Genomic DNA, 6,174 nt, shown 5'->3' with positions numbered 1-6,174 from the left:
ACCTGACCTTGCTTAGTTCAGGAGCTATCGTGAGAACACTCTCCAAGTGTCCAAGTCCAGTCCATGATGTAAGTAATTACATGATGTCACTCTATTCGTTTCAAATTATGGATAAGTCATCTACAGCATTTCATTCACAGAAACACCAATGTGTTTTTAATATAGACCAGATCAGAAAGGGGGGAGAAGGGAGAATTATCATCAAAACCAATAAATATGGTTAATCTAATAATGCAGCAAGTAATGACACAACAACCTGTTCGGACAATAAAAAGTATGGGTGTGGGCAAACAAAACTGAATGCTCATGAGATGGGGACTTATGCGCATCATCTAACATTTTTCTGCTCAGCGAGGCTCCTCTCAGAAAAGAAATTATTTGACTTATTTTGGTTTGTATTACATTCAGCCTGGTACTTGAACATGTATATAATGTTAAGCATGTGAGTAGTCCCATTAAAGTACCTTGCTGAATTAGAGCCATAAAGAGGAAGGCTAAAAATCTTGCATTCAAGTCTGGCCTAACAATACACAGGTCTCCAAAAAGTTAGAAGGGGAAATGAGGAAACTGATGGTCTTCCTGTCTGGTCCAACAACTGGAGAAAGGAGTGTGTTTTACTATTCTCATCTGAATCCACTGCCTGACAGAAACTAGCATGGCCTGTGAGTTGCAGAGCTTGCTTGGGAATCGGGACCGTGAAAGGGCAGTAACACAAGCAGCCACTTGCTTTAATTATGCTTAAGAGCAGCCTTAATTTCAGTTTCAGAGTAGCAACTGTGTTAGTCTGTACTCACAAAAAGAAAAGGAGTACTTGTGGCACCTTAGAGACTAACAAATGTAATTGAGCGTAAGCTTTCGTGAGCTACAGCTCACTTCATCAGATGCACTCAGTGGAAAATACAGTGGGGAGATTTATATACACAAAGAACATGAAACAATGGGTGTTACCATACACACTGTAAGGAGAGTGATCACTTAAGGTGAGCTATTACTAGAAGGAGAGCAGGGGCGGGGGGACCTTTTGTAATGATAATCAAGGTGGGTCATTTCCAGCAGTTGACAAGAACGTCTGAGGAACAGTGGGGAGTGAAGGGGGGAATAAACATGGGGAAATAGTTTTACTTTGTGTAATGACCCATCCACTCCCAGTCTCTATTCAAGCCTAAGTTAATTGTATCCAGTTTGCAAAATAATTCCAATTCTCTCGTTGGAGTCTGTTTTTGAAGATTTTTTGTTGAAGAATTGCAACTTTTAGGACTGTAATCGAGTGACCAGAGAGATTGAAGTGTTCTCCAACTGGTTTTTGAATGTTATAATTCTTGACGTCTGATTTGTGTCCATTTATTCTTTTACGTAGAGACTGTCCAGTTTGACCAATGTACATGGCAAAGGGGCATTGCTGGCACATGATGGCATATATCACATTGGTAGATGTGCAGGTGAACGAGCCTCTGATAGTGTGGCTGATGTGATTAGGCCCTATGATGGTGTCCCCTGAATAGATATGTGGACACAGTTGGCAACGGGCTTTGTTGTAAGGACAGGTTCCTGGGTTAGTGGTTCTGTTGTGTGGTGTGTGTTTGCTGATGAGTATTTGCTTCAGGTTGGGGATTATGCTTTTGAGTCACACTACAAGGATAGACTTGTACAAAATAATTTTAAAGTGTGGGCAGGGAAGACATAAATAAACTGCATTACAAAACTACAGTGAATCAGCTCAAATATAACATATACTATGAGTCAGTCTTTTCAACTATCAGAGTTTAAATTAATTTTTAACTCTGGAACTCCAAACACAGAAGAATACCAAACATCTAAGTCCCCAGATATGACAAATCTAACAGAGATAGGATTTAGGAGTCTCAAACTTCAAAAATGATTTGGTAGATAGATATGTAGATGTTATTCCAAGATTCTGCACAAGATTGCAAACACTGTTGATGTATCTCGGTCCCCACAACACTTTATATGTGATAGATGCAATTAATGAGAACTGGGCATCAAAGAGATCATGATGAATGTGCTGCATTTTACCATACAAAATCACAAAAATACTGTAGGTGCAGCACATCTCCCACAAGCCATGAAAAGTGAGGGTTGAAATATGAAGGCCCATATAATTATCAGTAAGGTGAAACAATGCAGAGGGGCACTATTGGATATCTTTGGAGGAGAGGACGTGTAGGCTCGTTTCAGAATTATTTTATTTAAATCATATTTTTCTTGGACTAGTTTGAAAGTTCACCTGGAACTAATGTGCCTTTATTATGTTTACTACTCATTCACTTCTCTGGAAAGTCAAAGGGAAAACAATATCAATCAAAGAAAATCTTTTGCAAATCAGGCCTTCTATATCCAGGCAAGCCACAGCAACATCACAGTCCTTGCAGGCTTGGCATCGGGACAATGATCCATTTAAAACCTTTGGCATCCAGGATCTTTAATGTTTCTCTACAGTAGGGCAGGGTGCCAGCTGTCCTCAAATGAGAGATTGTTACACCTATTCTTAAGAAGTCGTCCCTTGGCAACGTTGCCAGTTATTGCCTTGTTTCTGACATTCCCTTTCTGCTTAAGGTTGTTCAGAAGAAACAACTTTGTATCTAGAGTCCACAGATTCCTTGAGCCCTTTAGTCTTCCTTTTTGACTTGAATATGGATTGAAGATAGCATTATAGCTTCACTTGCCGATCATTTCTATCTAGCACTGTACAAAGGGCAAGCGCCCATGCTGGGTCTTGTTGATCTGCCAGAAGTCTTTGATATTATTGAACCTAAGATTCTGTGGACTCTCTTGTGGACCTTAACTGGATAGAAAGGATTATTCTTAAGTAGATCTATTCTTTACTCCTACATTCTGGATGCCACTGTTGGACAATTGTTTATCTGCCTTAAAGGTTATCTCATGTATTTCCACAAAGATTTATTCCTTTATCCCGCTTGTTCAATGTATATTGTATGGCCATTGGGAAGATAGTGATAGGTCTTTGGCTGAGATGCCATGAGTATGTGGATGACAGAGCTCTATGTCTCTCTTTCCATGAGACCTGGTGATGCAATGCCTTTGATCTTCCAATGCCTGCCTGAGATTGGGACATAATGAGAGTGAACTGGCTAAAGATCAATCCAGACAAAATAAAGGAGGGATTAATTAAACCATCAGTATATAGATAATACGGTAATAGGTGACGTAACCACATATGATATATCTGGAAGTTATGGTGGGAATGGTATCTGTGACCTCTATGCAGGCTTTCCCCATCTTTTGTCTAAGAGGTTCACATGATGGGGGTGCTTGTGGACTCAATTGCTTCTATTAGCATTAGCAAAAGTGTTTTTTGTCATCTGTGTCTGGTACATCTATTGAAACAACTTTCTTAGATGTAGTTCTTGCTACAGTCAGTGATGAGCTACCAAAATCTTAACAACCGGTTCCCTATAAAAAGTTCTGATTTAAGGGATGTGCCCCAGTATGTATTTTTTGTAACAACAGGTTTACCATACGTCCATATTTTCCCAGGAGGAATTTTTAAATTTTAAATCCCTGACAGTGATTTAAGAACCAAAAAGCCTGACCTGTCTGGGAGAATACGGATGTATGTTAACCCTGCCTAAAGTTCATTTTTAAAAAGATGGGCCTGAACTAGAAATGAGCTCCGTTTCACATGTGTGGGTGCCCACCACTCCCTGGGGGTGTGCTAGGGTGACCAGATATCCTGATTTTATAGGGACAGTCCCGATTTTGGGTCTTTTTCTTATATAGCCTCCTATTATCCCCCACCCCCCGTCCTGATTTTTCACACTTGCTGTCTGGTCACCCTAGGGTGTGCACATGTGTGGGTCCCAGCTGCTCCCTGCCCCCCTCATTGAACAGGTGTGCAGGGTTACTGCCCTGGGAACTTCAGGGCACCAGTGGACGTGCGGCCAGCTGCAGACAGGGGCATGGGGCAGGGCTAGCTGGAGGCAGGGGGTGCAGGGCTGGCTGTGGGCAGGGCAGGGGGTGCGGAGCTGGCTGGAGACAGGAGGGTGCGGGGTTGGCTGGAGGCAAGGGGGTGTGGGGCTGGCTGGAGACCGAGCAGGGGCTGGCTGGAGACGGGCTGGCTGCGGGCAGGGCAGGGGGTGTGGCAGGGGCTGGTGCGAGCAGGGCAGGGGGTGTAGCAGAGGCTGGCTATGGGCAGCGGGTCCGGAGGTGGCTGGAGACAAGGGTTGGCTGCAGGCAGGGCAGGGGATGCGGCAGGGGCTGGTGCGGGCAGGGCAGGGGATGCGGGGGTGCTGGAGACAGGGGCTGGCTGCAGGCAGGGGGTGCAGCAGGGGCTGGCTGCAAGCAAGGCAGGGCGTGCGGGGGTGGCTGGAGACAGGGGCTGGCTGCAAGCAAGGCAGGGGGTGCGGGGGTAGCTGGAGACAGGGGCTGGCTGTGGGCAGGGCAGGGGGAGTGTGCGGCAGGGGCTCGATGCAGGCAGAGGGTGCGGCAGGGTTGCTGCGGGCAGGGGGTGCGGGGCTGGCTGGAGACAGGGGCTGGCTGCAGGCAGGGCAGGGGCTGCGTGTGGCAGGGGCTGGTTGCGGACAGGGGGTGCAGGGGTGGCTGCAGACAGGGGCTGGCTGGAGACAGGGGTTGGCTGTGGGCAGGGGGGTGGGTACTCACAGGGAGAGCAGCAGGACGCAGCCCAGGCCCAGCAGAACAGCCAGGGACCCACCAGGCAGCATCGGGAGCCCCAGGGCCAGGGGAGCAGCAGCAGCAACAGGGCTTGTGCCCAGGGCCAGGCGGCAGCCCACATGGCTCCCGCAGCAACCCCAGTGGCCGGAGGAGGAATTATATCACTTCCTGGCCGGAGCCCATCAAAGCCTCAGCGCCCCCTGCAGGGAAGCGGGTTAACAACTGGTTCTAAAACTGCTTCAAAATTTAACAACCGGTTCGCGCGAACTGGTGTGAACCGGCTCCAGCTCACCACTGGCTACAGTTCTCCTTAGCTTTGTGACCTCAGTTGCAACGAGGTATAGGCAGAGTTTTTGCTTGAACGCTTTTAGGTTCATCAACGGCAGCTAAGTCAAGAGATGCTTGAGCTGTTGCAGTGGTGGTGCTTAGTCTGCAGGACTACTTTTTGAGGGACACGTACTTCAATCCATCTCTCACCACCTTCAATCTAATGTCGGAAAACATTACTTTATCAGTGGAACTTTCTGTTTGAATCACTGTAGGCCTATGTGTAGAACTCTCCTTCCTCCTCTTTTTAAATAATACATTGTTTATTAAATATGAAACATTTATTAATTAAAAATAAATATTTAATCCATTTTATATTATTTTATGCTTTTAATTGTACTGTATGTTAAATTGTTTTTACAGCGTGGTAAAGTCCTGGCTGAGGCAATGGCAGTGGTAGGAAAAATGGAGAGTATTTTGTAACATTTATACTGCATCTAATACTAAGGTAAGGATTTGGGGATTTTGCCACAAAGCAAAGTTAGAGGCTGAGTTGAAACTGGCTGAAAATATTATCTATATTATCTAATTCTGAAGGATATCAGGACATCTATATTTCTGGCGATTCCTGTAAAGATTAAACACCTCCCAAGACAGCTAAAGACTTTCTTCCCATAGGTCCTATTACCACCACACGCTCCAAAATTGTCTTTAGTCCAGTTCCTGAAATCCTCTCTCAATCTCACAGTGCATATCAACACAACTTTTCCCTTTGTCTTCCTAATAGTAAGCGGTAGCAATTCCAACATGTCATAGTTGTGAACCAACTGAAAGATCTAAAAAGAGTTTAATAAAAATGAATTAAAACAGTTCAGCTCAGAGCAAATCCCAAGGGAACATAGGACATCTCAACACTTCAAAGGCAAAGTCACTCAAGGCATCATTTTTAGCTAATTCGTATGTCACTAGTTGGCTGATGTTTCGAATTCAATCAAGCATTCATTTGAGTTCAAGGTACTCATTTGAGGATGCAATGGTTGAAAAATTAATAAGAAATAGAAAATCTTCATTCCAGCCAAGAAACACAGCTTTTCACATTAAAAATTATCATAGTGTATGATTTTCCACACAGCTGTGTATGGCAATCTCCTTCTGTGAGGGTGAAATTTGCCTGTAGCCTGAAGGCCAGTGCAAGGCCCCTGCATCACTGCAGTTCTACTAAAGATCTCAAAATAGGGTATGAATGGAAGTTAAGAG

This window comes from Lepidochelys kempii, chromosome 6, assembly GCF_965140285.1.
Source record: "Lepidochelys kempii isolate rLepKem1 chromosome 6, rLepKem1.hap1, whole genome shotgun sequence".
NCBI lineage: Eukaryota > Metazoa > Chordata > Testudines > Cheloniidae > Lepidochelys > Lepidochelys kempii.
The sequence above is the reverse complement of the archived record's forward strand: the minus strand, read 5'-3'. Positions refer to the sequence as shown.